General features: G+C 42.0%; 1 pseudogene; it reads left to right on the top strand.

Annotated features, from left to right (window-relative positions):
* Positions 1-11,325: 11,325 nt before the first annotated feature.
* On the top strand, positions 11,326-16,024 carry LOC129819534 (protein S100-A1-like; annotated as a pseudogene).
* The last annotated feature ends 632 nt before the right edge of the window (positions 16,025-16,656 follow it).

Here is a 16,656-nt window from a genome sequence, read left to right as displayed (position 1 = left end):
CATGGAGAACTTTCCTGCTGTCTACTGTAAATTGCCACAGTAGATTTGCCGTGGTAATATTTGATTTATATTGTAAGGAATGCTTGTCAAATATACTGAACAAAAATATAAACGCAACATGCAACAATTTCATTGATTTACTGAGTTACAGTTCATATGAGGAAATCAGTCAATTGAAATAAATAAATGAGGCCCTTATCTATGACTGGAAATACAGATATGCATCTGTTGGTTACACATACCTTAACAAAATGGGCCTCAGGATCTCGTCCCGGTATTTTTGTGCATTCAAATTGCCATCGATAAAATGCAATTCTGTTCGTTTTCCGTAGCTTATGCCTGCCCATACCCTAACCCTACCGCCACCATGGGACACTCTGTTCACAACGTTGACGTCAGCAAACCACTCGCCCACACGACGTCATACATGTGGTCGGCGGTTGTGAGGCCAAATTCTCTAACATGACGTTGGAGGTGGCTTATGGTAGAGAAATTAACTTTCAATTCTCTGTTCACAAGTCTGGTAGACATTCCTTGCTCCCTCATGAGCAAAAACATGAGACATCTGTGGCATTGTGTTGTGTGACAAAACTGCCCATTTTTAGAGTGGCCTTTTATTGTCCCCAGCACAAGGCGCATCTGTGTAATGATCATGCTGTTTAATCAGCTTCTTGATTTGCCACAGCTGTCAGGTGGATGGATTATCTTGGCAAATGAGAAATGCTCACTAACAGAGAAGTGAACAAATTTGTGCACAAAATTTCAGTGTAGATAAATCGCCCTGAGTCTGTTAAAAAAGGACTAAGTTGTTCCGAAACAATACCAACCAGAGGGCGAACATACAGTAACTTGAAAGACTTTGGTTGCAAGCAGGACTAACGTTAAGGTAACATAGTGTTAGGTTCTAATTCTCAGAGTAAAAACTCAACGGACATTATGAAAGCTTAACCAACAAACTAACTGGCTAGCGACATCGAGACACAAATGAGAGACCACTTCACTCTGAACATTTTACTCGCCCTAGCAGAGCTGGTTAGGCTGTTTTCATGTTATCCAGAGCGTTGGTGACTGTGCTTCTGGCAACAATTTAATAATGATTTTTTGCCAACATTTACTGACACCGGCCATATTCAACGGGTGTTGAGCGTTCGTAAATTCATCAGTAAATTCATCTGGCACACTCAGGCGAGAGTACTCTGAAATCAGAGTAAATAGCCAGAGTGAATTTATGTCCATTGAGAACGCACAACGACTATACCACTTAGCTAAGAATGACGTGAATTATCAAGTCAATAAACATTGGGTACTTAGATATCATATAGTTAATATACTGGCAATTAGTAGCCAACTAACATTAGGTAGCTAGCTAGCGATGCACCCCGTATTATCGGCATATTAAACAGCGTCTAAGAAATATATAACCTTCAACAGTGTTATCTTGTGATCAAGCCATCAATGTTTTGTGATTATTTGTGTCGTAAAAATGTTAGCTAATGGGTTAGCAATTAGCATGTTTGACAATTCAGTGGAAATACTACTACTATCAGTGGTAAGCGGTGTATTATCGGCATACGGTCCCCAGTTATTGGCCACCTTAATATTTTGTTCAATTACAAGATATATCTGTTTAATTTTGTTCAAAAAAAGAGACACCAACCTTGTATCCGAAGTGTTTACTAGATAGTTGACTAGTTCCCCCTCCGATGTTGGGGGAAAATTAGCTAACATACCAGTAGTTAAAGCAATGGATTTGTATCCGCTCTCGTCGGACTTCGGCTGCATATTTTCCGCCATTTATTCAAATGTGAAAACGTTGTGAAGCCACGCCCATTTTCTGAAGAATTGCATTATTGGCCCTAAAAGCACGGGAAATAGTGTCCACTGCTTGTTTACCTCGTATTTTGGCGAATGTAGCACAACATCCGGGAACTTTTGGCACACTAACTCTATCCATACTATGACCAATTAGCATAATACATACTTAATTTACGTCACAAATAGTATGGTTAGTATGAGTATACAAACACAGCTCAGGTCTTTTTGAGGTGTTTTGACTGATTTCATGTCAATGCTAATATGGCAAAAAATTTGCCCCATAGTTGCTAAAAAAAACTACCCGTCTATGCTTTAGTGAGAAAGTGTTCAGATCAGGTGCAACTACATGTACCCACCCCCAAAATGAATATTTATGATTAATTCCCCACATCCACAACTTCTCACCTGAATGTATTTTTTTTAAACATTTGAAGCGGTTGGGCAAAGGCTGCAATTGCGGTTGAGACTTACCCTTTAACCTTTGAGTTTTTTCTGTTTTAACGCTGTAACCACACGGAATTGATGCGTCAAAAATACATGTTCATCCATGAGTCAAAGGGCATATGTGTGCTGGGGTCAGTGGTATTAATAATTTATTCTGCCTAATGCTTTCCTTCAACATACAGTACCAGTCAAAAGTTTGGACACACCTACTCATTCAAGGGTTTTTCCTTATTTTTACTGATTTCTACATTGTAGAATAATAGCGAAGACGTCAAAACTATGAAATAACACATGGAATCATGTTGCAACCAAAAAAGTGTTAAACAAATCAAAATATATTTGAGATTTTAGATTCTTCAAAGTAGCCACCCTTTGCCTTGATGACAGCTTTGCACACTCTTGGCATTCTCTCAACCAGCTTCACTTGAAATGCTTTTCCAACAGTCTTGAAGGAGTTCCCACATATTCTGAGCACTTGTTGGCTGTTTTTCCTTCACTCTGTAGTCCAACTCATCCCAAACCATCTCAATTGGGTTGAGGTCGGGAGATTGTGGAGAACAGGTCATCTGATGCAGCACTCCGTCACTCTCCTTCTTGGTGAATTAGCCCTTACACAACCTGGAGGTGTGTTGGGTCATTGTCCTGTTTAAAAACAAATGATAGCCCCACTTAGCGCAAACCAGATGGGATGGCGTATTGCTGCAGAATGCTGTGGTAACCATGCTGGTTAAGTGTGCCTTGAATTCTAAAGAAAATCACAGACAGTGTCACCAGCAAAGCACCCCCACACCATCACACCTTCTCCTCCATGCTTCAAGGTGGGAAGTACACATGCAGAGACTCAGTGGAGATGCCAAGACCCTCATTAAGAAAGAGCTAACCAACCTCATCAAGGCTAAGTTCTTGAAATTGTCCGCATTGACTGACCTTCATGTCTTAAAGTAATGGTGGACTGTCATTTCTGTTTGCATATTTGAGCTGTTCTTGCCATAATATAGATTGGTCTTTTACCAAAAAGGACTATCTTCTGTATACCACCCCTACCTTGTCACAACACAACTAATTGGCTCAAATGCATTAAGAAGGAAAGAAATCCCACAAATTAACTTTTAACAAGGCACACCTGTTAATTGAAATGCATTCCAGGTGACTACCTCATGAAACAGGTTGAGAGAATTGCAAGAGTGTGCAAAGATGTCATCAAGGCAACAGGTGGCTACTTTTTTGGTTACTACATGATTCCATATGTGTTATTTCATAGTTTTGATGTCTTCACTATTATTCTACAATATAGAAAATAGACAAAATATACAAATATGTAAATGTATTATAATACACATAAGAATTCCCACGAGACGCGTTGTAGCCTGCACGTAGCCTACATAAGGTAGCCTACAATGTTGGTACGGTATTGCATCATATACAAACACTGCTTCCTGCTGCCACCTGGCGGCAATTCAAAATATTTATTTAGATATTCAAATCCCTCTGCTGCAGGATTATTTTCCTCCTGTGACAAAAGTGGTCAAATTAAGACCCGACATCTGTACATACATACTTACTTACTCAGTCCTCTTCATTCCAAAGCAGAACATAAGGCATTCCAAATGTAAGCTACTTGCCTAGTAGCCTACTTATAATAGTTTCCACCCCCAGGATCACCATCAGTCACAGATACCAGAGCATAGCCCACACCTCTGGAAGCCTCCCTGGGAGCCCTCATCATGACAATCCACAAGCACGCTGGCAGTGGAGATGCCAAGACCCTCATTAAGAAAGAGCTAACCAACCTCATCAAGGCTAAGCCGCCAAACATTGCTGGGGTGAGTCATTGCAACACCTCGGGCCAGTTTTCCAGACACCGATTAAGCCTATAGTCCTGGACTAAAAAGCACTTTAAAAAATGAAAATCCATTGAGCATGCTTTTTTTTAAAGTCCAGGACTAGCCTTAATTTGTGCCTGGGAAACCGCTCCCTTATGAGATAGAAAATGCTATTCTAATGCTATTTGTTATTGTTGAAGATGCAGTCCGGGATCTTAAGCACTAACAAATTCGTAACATATTTTACGAATTGGAATTTGCAGGACGCAACATATCATATGAAATGGATGACGTAGTCCACGATTTTTTTTCTGGGAACCGTTTTTGCTCCTGAGCACTACTTTCAAAACTACTGACTGAAATTATAAAAAATCTCTGGAGCATCACTTTAAATGTGTCATGATTTTAAGAATAAAATCCACTTGAAATGAAGTTTTATTGAACTTTGACTGATTCTATATTGCAGTCCTAGCCATTCGGTGTGAATGACAATTAAATACAGAAATCCTAATATATTGTGTCTTTCTTGTGATCCTATATTACATTGACATAAGCAGAAGGGTGGTCCTGAAGTGGGGCACCTGATGACAATGCTGGACCAGGACGCTGACGGCTCCATGAGCTTCAAGAAGTACATCACCTTGATTGGATCCCTTACATGTGCAACTGTGCCCTAGCGGGAAAATGCCAGCTTCCATCTGCTTTGTACAGTGTATTACATTACACTCGTGCACCCCAGTACATCATTGGAAATGTATAATTTGATTCAATGCAATCCCCCCCTTCTGCAAATCAAATATGTATCTGTTCAGATTTTTGGTCTCTGGATAAGCTACCAACATTCTCATCTCCGGAGCATATAAAAAACTCCAATATTTCCCTTCGGATCATGGCACTTGCTTTCATGACTGTTACTTAAGTCAGCAAGTTGTGCGATAAGCCTGCTCACTGCTGCGTGTGTTGGTGGCTTGATGGCGCATGTTTTGATAGGCCTACCATGAACCCATGTTATCCATATCTATTAAAACAGCTTACAACAGAAATAGAATTAGCCCTACTATTGTAATGCATGATTGCAATGCAATTCCCCCCCTCCTGCAAATCAAAATGCGTCTGGATTTACCGGTAATATTCTCAACTCCAGAGCATAAAAAAACTCCCATAGGCCTATTTCCTGTGGGATCAGGCGCATGCTTTCTCTCTAAAATGCTATGTTTTTAATAGGCCCACCAAGAACCCATGTTATCTATATCTATTATAAAACAGTAGGCCTGTAGTCTTGGTCCTGCATGTCCGATGCGCAAGACGCGCATCCAAATTGGGAGTGAGAATGTCATTTTCACTTCTCAGGTGAGGGCTGACTAATCTACCAGCTCACGTTTGTAGCCTATGTTGTAGGCCTAGTGCTAGTTTGACTCATTGTGTACAGTACTTTGCTTTATTTGACAGCATTATTTTAAAGGATTTGAGGGTTAGTTTAAGAGTTGGGGAAAACAGGGCAATGAGTCATTAGATCAGCCATTGAAGATTTTATGCACAGGGAATAGGCTGCTATAAGCCCATAGCACTGTTGATAGTATACCTTGGATACTGTGGATTGCTGCATGTTGCATACATGACGTGTATTAACCCTGGATGACTGACAGGGGGCGCTGTATTGAAGTCACCTCACAGCCATCTTGGCATCTCTGCAATGTAAAACATATTTTTGAAGATATAGAAATGCATTTATTATTGTCTACATTCGTTTTTTGACACATGTATTATATTACAGACACCATAATGCACACTTTTAAATTATATTATGTGAGCTAAACATATACATATATACATATATTACAAAATCCTTAAAGTATATATTTTTGGAGTACTGCCCCCAACAACAACAACAAAAATACTTAAATAGCCGTGGGAAGTAGGGGTGCTGAGGGTGCTGCAGCCACCCTTGATAGATTACAATAAAAAAAAGTATTAAGAACATTTTTTTTTTAAGAAAAAAAACATTTGTGCACTAGGCCTTTATTAATCCTGTATGAGAGGAGCAGAGAAAAACTCCTTATCAGCAGAGCCTGCAGAAATGCCTCCGTTCTTTCACCATTCATTGTTCCCATATGGGATTTTACAACCACTTCAAACAAGGTCTGTGTTTCATGTAGGCTTTACCTGGCGTGACATTTTGATAACCGTGTAAATCTCTCTCGGACAAGGTGACTTTTAGCAATATATTCGGCTCTATTTACCCCCAGATTCTAAAATGCTAATTAGCCTCAAAGGCAGCATATGAAAACCTACAAATCCCTGCAAGCTCCTGCTGACACCTTTGCTGTCAGATAGCTAACTACTAGCTACTGTGTTAGAGCTGGGCTGTGACAAAACCCTTCCAACACTCCTGCTCTTCAGGACTTCATGCAATGACTGAAACAGACCAAAGCAGGAGAATAGTATGTCGGGTTGAAACAGCTTAACTAGTTGAGAGGTGATAAGACTCAGGCATACCCATTGGTTCTGGAATCGAGAAGGTTTGCAATTTGGCATCAATTACATGACAGTAATTCTACCTAAAAAACAAACGTGTGAATACCAATTACCTTTCAAATTGGTAGTTACAGTCTTGTCCCATCGCTGAAACGCACGTACGGACTCGGGAGAGGCGAATGTCGAGAGCCATGCCTTCTCCGAAAACACAACTCCACCAAGCCTCACTGCTTCTTGACACAATGCACGCGTAACCCGGAAACCAGCTGCACCAATGTTTCAGAGGAAACCCGTACACCTGGCAACTGTGTCAGCGTGCATGCGACCACTTATACCACTGCGTCACTCGGGAGGCCCCAATTCCAATTAATTTAAAGGACTAAGTAAGGTTACATAACCTTGTCTAGTAGCTATACTAATAATTTGCTGTCCAGAGTGTAACAGCAAACAGATCAATGTCTTCCCGAAGTAAAGTAAGTAGAGAGTTGACTCAAGAGATGCTAATCAGTCAAAAACTCTCAAAAAGCCAGACCAAAATAATACAGCTAGCTAGGTAAGGTAACTACAAGTCAAGTAGTAGGTTACTGGAAATAGGCTTCCCACCCCTCACCCACAGACACAAACAAACATGATCAAGAATGCCTAGCTTCATCATCAAAGTTAGTTAGCTAGTTAACTAGCAAGCTAGACTGTTGGTTTATAAAAGCCAAAGAAAGCTAACGTCGTTTTTTAGGAATTTCTCATGCATTTAAATATCAAGACAAATAGATGGCTAATGTAGCCAGTCTACACTTGGGCTCCCAAGTGGCGCAGTGGTCTAAGGCATTGCATATCAGCTAGAGGCGTCACTATAGACAACCTGGTTTTAATCCAGACTGTATCACAACCGGCCGTGAAAGGGAGTCCCATAGGGCGGCGCACAATTGGCCTAGCGTCGTCTGAGTTTGGCCGGTGTAGGCCATCATTGTAAATAAGAATTTGTTCTTAACTGACTTGCCTAGTTAAATAAAGGTTAAATAAATGCTAACTAGCTAACCATTAGCTAGCTAACCATTAGCTAGCCTACAACTCAACGTCTTACAGGAACGAGCTCACTGGCCAAGCACACGCACGTTCGTGGATGCAAGGTCCGATCACTTCTGACACCAATGAAGACAAGGAGCAGGTCTCGAACCCTCAACCTTCTGGTCCGAAGTTCAGCGCGCCATCGACTGTGCCCCAAAAGCATGCTCGAACGGCAGAGTCGATAACTACGTTTATAAACCCAGGGTCGTTACAGTATTGATAAAAGTAGACTGGTCCGAGAGTGATTTACACAGTTATCAAAAACACAGTTATCAAAGTGTTTCTAAAATCCCCCATGGGAAAAAGTAATGGTGGAAAAACAATTGGAACCGTTTCCATGTTTGACCACTAGGTTTTATCGATATTATGACTCATACTGTGATACTTTATGGCCAATACATAGCATCAGCAATCCAGGGTTTATATACATAAATGGTTGCATATTAAGGGTGTGTTCATAAATTCACTGGAGTTTCAGAGAGCGCTTGGAGTGTGCTCTGGGCGTTCGTAAATTCAGAGCGTTGTCAGATTGTTCATTTGTAAATTCAGAGCGTTGTCAGAGTGTTCTGACCTCGCCCATTTTACTCGCCCTAGCAGAGCTGGTTAGGATGTTTTCATGTTATCTAGAGCGTTGGTGATGATAACTGTGATGCTGGCAACAATTTAATAACGTTTTTTTGCCGACGTTTAGTGATATCGGTCATATTCAACAGGTGTTGCACGTTCATTAATGCATCAGTTATTCTGCGCTCTGGCACACTCAGACGAGTGCTCAGAAATCGGAGTAAATAACCAGAGTTAATTTTACGAACTCACCCTAATATTACTATTGTGATGTATAATTCCTATGGTAATTTGGAATATCCAGTCAATGACCATTAGGGGTAATGTAGTCATTATACAGAATCTACATTGCAAGTGCTTACAAGTGCTTACATCATTTACATTGTAACAGCATGGTATCTCAGGGGGAAAAAATGTAAAATTAACAAAAATACAAAACACAGGAAGACATGTTTCTTTTAAGCCTAAAATTAAGAAATTCCTCGCAAAATCAACTGCAGTTTATAGGCTTAAGGTATAGATGCCACATTAATAAATGCCTGTTTAATTTGAATTTGTTTGTCCGGGTGTTTTCTTTTTGAATAATCCCTGTACTATAAGGATAGTTGAGATCAAATTGTATTCACATGGTTGCATTGGGTATGCTAGTAAATTAATGAAACTTTTTCCTGTAAAAGTATAGCCTATCTAGATGTGTGTCACGCCCTGACCATAGTTTGCGTTGTATGTTTCTATGTTTTGTTTGGTCAGGGTGTGATATGAGTGGGCATTCTATGTTGTATGTCTAGTTTGTCTGTTTCTATGTGTTTGGCCTGATATGGTTCTCAATCAGAGGCAGGTGTTAGTCGTTGTCTCTGATTGGGAGCCATATTTAGGTAGCCTGTTTTGTCTTTGTGGGTTGTGGGTGATTGTTCCTGTTCCTGTGTTTACTATACGGGACTGTTACGTTTTCGTTTGTTTGTCGGTTTATTGTTTTCTTAGTTTAAGTATTCTTATTAAAATGAATACTCACCACGCTGCATCTTGGTCACGGCTGGCTAGGAAGCCCGAGAGGCAGCCCCAAAAATTTCTTGGGGGGGGGGGGACGGGACACGGGAAGTGTGGCTAAGTCAGGTAGGAGACCTGAGCCAACTCCCCGTGCTTACTGTGGAGAGAGATGGTCCGGGCAGGCACCGTGTTATGCAGAGATACGCACGGTGTCTCGAGGACGTGTGCATAGCCCGGTGTGGTACATAGCAGCGCCTCGTATCGGCCGGGCTAGAGTGGGCATCGAGCCAGGTGCCATGAAGCCGGCTCTACGCATCTGGTCTCCAGTGCGTCTCCTGGGCCGGGGTACATGGCACCAGCCCTACGCATGGTATCCCCAGATCGCCAGCACAGCCCAGTGCGGCCTATTCCACCTCGCCGCACTGGCATGGCTACGGGGAGCATTCAGCCAGGTAGGGTTGGGCAGGCTCGGTGCTCGAGACCTACAGTGCGCCTCCAGGGTCCAGTATGCCCTGTTCCTCCTCCCCGCACTCGCCCTGAGGTGCGTGTTCCCAGCCCGGTTCCACCAGTTCCGGCATCACGCACCAGCCTCGGCAGGCCTGAGCCACCCTCTTGTCCTGCGCCGCCTGAGCCGCCCTCCTGTCCAGCGCCGCCTGAGCCGCCCTCCTGTCCAGCGCCGCCTGAGCCGCCCGTCTGTCCTGTGCCGCCCGTCTGTCCTGAGCCGCCTGAGCCGCCCGTCTGTCCTGAGCCGCCTGAGCCGCCCGTCTGTCAGGAGCCGCCTGAGTCGCCCTTCAGTCAGGAGCCGCCTGAGCCGTTCTTCAGTCCAGAGGCGCCTGAGCCGCCCTTCAGTCCGGAGCTGCCTTTCAGTCCGGAGCTGCCCTTCAGTCCCGGAGGCGCCCCTCAGTCCAGAGGCGCTCCTCAGTCCAGTGGGGCCCTTTATTAGGGTTCCCAGTCCAAGGTCGGCGGCGAGTGTCGCCGTTTTAAAGAGGCCACTGAAGCGGGTAATGACTATGGTGGAGTGGGGTCCACGTCCCGCGCCAGAGCCGCCACCGCGGACAGATGCCCACCCAGACCCTCCCCTATAGGTTTTGCGGCCGGAGTCCGCACCTTGGGGGGGGACGGGGGGGGGGGGGGGGGGGTTCTGTCACACCCTGACCATAGTTTGCGTTGTATGTTTCTATGTTTTGTTTGGTCAGGGTGTGATATGAGTGGGCATTCTATGTTGTGTGTCTAGTTTGTCTGTTTCTATGTGTTTGGCCTGATATGGTTCTCAATCAGAGGCAGGTGTTAGTCGTTGTCTCTGATTGGGAGCCATATTTAGGTAGCCTGTTTTGTCTTTGTGGGTTGTGGGTGATTGTTCCTGTTCCTGTGTTCATGTGTTTGTTTTCACTATACGGGACTGTTACGTTTTCGTTCGTTTTGTCGGTTTATTGTTTTGTTAGTTGTTTAAGTATTCTTATTAAAATGAATACTCACCACGATGCATCTTGGTCCTCCTCTCTTTCGCCTGACGAAGAACGTTACAATGTGTGTCTTTCTGAAATTCAGTCAAAATCAGCAAACGCGTGGTAGGCTATCTATCCTGTCCCAGTATGGTGTCTGTGCGCGCACAGGCAGCGCCATTGAAACACAACGTTCCGAACTCTCTAGGCCTACATCTCTATGGGGACAACGGGAAATAATGGGGAAGTGGCTAGACTCTCGTTTCATGATTAACAGTGAAATGAACGAATGTATAGCTTTGTAAGACTATAAATGTCTAATCACCCAGGTTTGGAGTAGTTAGGTCTGTTCCCCTGCTTTTGAGAGGAGCTGGCGACTATACCAGGAGACTTCCAGCAATTTTGCTAAAATAACGGGTTGGCTGGATAACGATAAGCTAACTTCAATAATCTCCAAACATAAACTGCTTCTCCAATGGAAATCACACTTCTGATACCAGTGTACCGAACGGCGGGGAAGGGAAGAGAAAGGCAAACACACCCTGGTGCATGCCTGGTTTGAGAGGCAAACACCCTCGCACTAATAGGGTTAAGTCACATAGGGTTAAGTCACTCGGTCGGAATTGTAACATGGCTCATATAGTGGAGGATCGCTACAAAATGTTTTATCTTTGCTGTTAATAAATTGACGAAAGACCCAACGACGTTGGCAAAGAGTTTTTTTTGGCACGCGTTGATGAATATTTGCAATCCCACTTGACAGTGGCGAACCCACTGTTTTTCCCCCGGTGAACAGCAGTCATTTCTTTTGTACCCTAAAATATCAACGTAATTGAGGCAACTTTAAAAGGGTTTATTAGGCTACACATGCTCCGACTATGTAGTCCGTTTCACCCCCGACCCATTATATTACAGTGTAGCCAGCCAACAACAGCAGAGACAGAAACCCCTGAATCGTGGCAGATTTGCCAAAATTTATGCGATTCGGGAAAGGAAGGGTGGGAGACGTCTGGTCGGGGAGGATCTCCCCAAGCGAATAATCTGGCAACACTTGGAACGGTGCATTTTTATGATCGGATGATCGTTATTCCTACATTTGATTTCGTTACAAATTAATTTTTTCTCTCTTCCATTTGGCTTCATTTTTCTATTGGGTTGCAGGCCTATAATGTCGTCTATAGCCTTACTTGCTTGCGTCCAGTTCCAACCTTACTGCGCAAAACAGATGCCATATTAGGGCATGGGCAAGTCCTACTTCAGCTAAATAAACTGATCTTCCCGGATTTATGAATATCTATTTTGCAATATTTGCCTTCATGGCACCTGTTGTTATTGTTATGATAACGGTAGGGGTATCGTGTGTAATTCATCGGAGGAGGCACAGTCGGATTGAACGCTCGCTTCAATGATGGACGCTCTGGTTCGTGAGTAGCCTGTGTCTGTGGTCGTGTCCGTGTGTGTTTTGTCTGTGTTTACATGTTTCGTTGTTTTCCCGTTGTAGTTATAGCCTCTGACATTTTATAGGCTAACGATGATGCATGCAGACAAATCTCCCCCTCACCCCTCCTTGTGGCGGGTCAGAAATACCCCCCCCCCCCCCCCCTTTCAGTTCCTATCCTCTCCGGGAGCATCGCTCCGATAACCATGGAAGAAACCTTCCTATCATGGCGGCTAGATTCCAGGTGAAGGTAAGAAATGCGCTGTTCTGGAAAACAAGCTGGTGAGAGACAGACGTCGCATTGCACAGCAATTTGCGCTGAAATAGGCTATTTGGACAAATTGCTGGTCTACATCAGTGTATTTTAGCGTAGCATGCACTGTAAAAAAAAATATATATATATATATTGTTGTTTTTAAGGTAACTTACTGTCTGACATTTACCTGTACTGTTAAAGCAAAGTTTAGACCTATTTGGAATTTATGGTAGGCTAACATACTGTACTTATGTTTCCCCCCAGTAACTTACAGGTAACTGGCTGACAGTAAATTAGGGGAGACCGGGGATGGATGTAACATGGGTTGATTGTTCCTGGTTGAAGATATTGAGGGTGTTACAAACTAGAATCACGACTCACTGTGCACATGCTGTTTAATCCTCAACCTTCACGTGAAGGAGTAAGACCACGTGATAGATTTTATTATCACAAATCTGATTTTGAGGTAAGAAAGTACTTTTCTTTGACCAATTATTTTTTGCATTTTTTATTTTTTGCTTTGTAGCTCGATTCACCAGATGTATATCAGGTTTATAACCAGTGTGTGTAGATATTTTTTTTATGTAAGTCAGCAATGCTAGAGTTTTAATATGTAGCTAAAATTGAAGCTAGCTAAAGACGGCAAGGGTCATGGTTAGTTGTAACAAGCCTAAGGAGGTCTGGGCGCAGTCGTAGGAATATAAATGATGGGAGCACCAAGCCTGTACCCCAAGACTACCATACCACTCTCCCAACTGTGACTGTGATTGAATGAACATGTACAACATTCACACACACACACACACTCTGTCTTTCTCAAACTCACTCATTCACTCACCCTCACACACACACGCACATTTTTTTGTTAAAAAGGGCCAGTTAATGGAGCATAAAAATAATACACATTTTATGATTTGTATTATTATTTTATTATTTCTGCCACACAAAATGTTAAACATGGCAATGTTGTTCTCATGTTCTCAAAAAATGGCCTTCAATATTTCGTTGCATGTCATGATTCATGCAATTTTTCAAACTTACATTTGACCCTAAGCCCTGTTACCATTGTCCTGGGAGGTGGGGTAAATTGTAACATTTCACTCCTTGCATTTGAGACAAAGTCACATCTTGTCTGTTTGATTTAGAGAGATAATACCTACACTAATTTGTAGCAGACAAGATGTAAGTTGTTCGTATCTCATTTTGAATCTAGTAGCTCAAACAATCTCTGAAAAATGAACAAAAATGCCAAAAGTGTTATAACCATCCCTTGTCTACCCTACCTAAAAAGAACCTGATTTTTTTTACAGTGTGGATATTCCTTGTTTAATCGGCCACTTAGACTGAAGCATAAAATATTACATCGATCAATAGGGTAGAACGCAGGAATTGATAAAAAAAAAACATTTAAAAATACTTTTGAAAACAGCACATTGATCTTCATGCATGTGTCATTTTGAACACTCATCTGCATAGGGTACAGCTGTGTGACTGTTAATGATTCTTCCCCTAAAGATGTACTGTTCATAATTATTTGGTTCTTTACTCTACCGACACTACTTTTTCAGAAAAATATTTGAAATAGCGCCTGCATGAATTTACATGCATTCAAAACACGAGTTGAAATGTCAGTTACCTGTGTGACTGACACAGGTAACTCATAGGTCTGAGTAAATTGTTATCAATTTAGCGTGTCTATTCTGCGTGTAGCAAGCGCTTAATTACATTATGTACTTTACTTACGTACTTTTTTCCTATGCAGAACATAAGGCATTCCAAATGTAAGCTACTTGCCTAGTAGCCTACTTATAATAGTTTCCACCTCCAGGATCACCATCAGTCTCAGACACCATGGCACAGCCCACACCCCTGGAAACCTCCCTGGGAGCCCTCATCATGGCATTCCACGAGCACGCTGGCAGTGGAGCTGCTAAGACCCTCAGCAAGAAAGAGCTAACCAACCTCATCAAGGAGGAGCTGCCCAACATAACTGGGGTGAGTCAATGCAACAACTCGGGCCAGTTTCCCGGACCCCCGTTAAGCTTATCCTGGACTAGAAAAGCACTTTCAATTAAGATTGTCCATTGAGCATGCTTTTCAAAAAAAGATGTAAATCTGCAGTGAGGAAACGGCAATGTGGTATTAAAAAAAGGAAATTCAATACATATTCTGTTGTTCTATGGTGCCGACCTGGTCTCAGAGCATTTCGTATTATACTGTACGTAAGACCAATAAGCTCCATTTAGAATGATATGTTACATTAGGTATGGTTACATAAGACAGATGGTTATTTAATGCAAAAATCAAAGGAGGGTGCTTTGGTGAGCGTATAACGCGAATGTCTAGCAACCCAAAGGTTGCGAGTTCGAGTCTCATCCCAGACAGCTTTAGCATTTTAGCTAATTAGAAGCACCTAAACTACTTACTATTTTTTAGCTACTTTTCAACTACTTAGTATGTTAGCTATCCCTTCCCTTAACACTGACCTTAACCCTAACCCCTAACCTTAACCCCTAGCCTAGCAAACGTTAGTGAGCTAGCTGAAGTTAGCCACATAGCCACCTAGCTAAAATTCGTAACATATCATACATTTGCAAATTCGTAACATATTGTATGTTTTGCAATTTGTAACATATAATACGAATTGTAATTCGTAACATATCATACAAAATGAGTGATGACATCCACAAATGAATACATACCATATGAAACGAAAATTAAGTATTCCAGCTTTAAAGTCCAGGACTAGGCTTAATCTGTGTTTGGGAAACTGGCCCCTCAGACAGCAAATGCTATTCTAATGCTACTTTTTATTGTCAAGTGTTGGGATAAATAAAATAAATAAAATAAAGTTTGATTGACTGACTGATTCTATATTGCATGGAGTCTCATTTAGGACTAATGACAGCAAAGTAAAGAAATCATCATGTATTGTGTCTTGTGTTCTAATCCCCTGCTTATGTTCTCTTGACATGAGTGAAGTGTCAGCAATTCAGTGTGAATGACAACAAAACACATAAATCCCAATATATTGTGTCTTCCTTGTGATCCCATATTACATTGACATGAGCAGAAGGGTGGTCCTGATGTGGGTGAGCTGATGGCAATGCTAGACCACGACGGTGATGGCGCTGTGGACTTCAAGGAGTACATCACCCTGATTGAATCCCTTGCCTGCATGTGCGACTGCTTCCTGGAAGGGAAAATGTATCTTCTGCTTTCTACAGTGTATTGCATTAGGCCTGCATGTCACATGAATAATGTCTCATATCTCATTGAGTAAACTGGATACACGGCTTCCTCGGTGTCCACACGCATGCCCGTATGCACACATAGACGCAAAGAGTTGCATAACTCTGCAACAATTATAAGACTGATCCTCAAATACATGCACCCAGATGGATTTTCTTGTCAGAAATTGGCTCAATTCGTAGTGCATGGCGCTTGCTACGCCAGGGTAGTGGGATTGATTCCTGGTACCATCCGTACGTCAAATATATGCATGACTAAGTCGCTTTGGATAAAAAGCGTCTGCTAAATTACGTATATTAAGATCTAAGGAATGCTGCAAAACAGAGCATGTGAGATAGTAAACAGGGTGTGTAGGCGTATGTATTTACTGGGTTATGCACGTACAGTAATTCAATCAGTCTGTTTGGAATTATTGATATGTTTTGTCTTTACTGCTAATAAATGGGCAAAAGACCCAACCAAAGATCCACGTTTGTGAAGCGATTTGTTTTGCATGCGTTTATGGACATTTGCAATCCCAGCTGTGCTGTAGATATCCCAGCTGTGCTAACTCATGTTCTCAAAAAAGGCCTTCAATATTGCTTTAGACACTACTGTTCTTTTTTATTATGTTTATAAAGCAGTAGCATTTCTTTAGGTAAAGTAAGCCTATTTAAAAGATTAGTGGAATCTGTGTGGGTAGCTGGACAGGTAGGATGACTGACAGTGAAGGTGAACAGGTGGTCACGTGTCAGGTGACAGAAGAATGGATGAGACTGAGGCAGGAATTCCTTTAACCATAAAGTGGTATATTTACTGAGTAGTCTGTGCTGCATAACAAAGGAAACAAAATAACATGTATCCAATCAAATTCATAATCACAAAGATCAAATCATAACAATCATTCATTATTAACATAATTAGGGAATTCAACAATCTAGTTCATTAAGAAGTCAATAGTAATCACCCGTGAGTCATTTAGGCTCTTAACTATTTATCATAAATCATGAAATAAATACAAACAGTGAATGGTCATTCAATCTATAATCTCCTTTAGTTTGATATCAAAGTCGATCAGTTAGCAAACAATGACGTTTCTCATTTCACCCTTTCAAT

The sequence above is a fragment of the Salvelinus fontinalis genome, chromosome 22, assembly GCF_029448725.1.
Source record: "Salvelinus fontinalis isolate EN_2023a chromosome 22, ASM2944872v1, whole genome shotgun sequence".
NCBI lineage: Eukaryota > Metazoa > Chordata > Actinopteri > Salmoniformes > Salmonidae > Salvelinus > Salvelinus fontinalis.
This window is presented reverse-complemented; position numbering and strand designations above follow the sequence as displayed.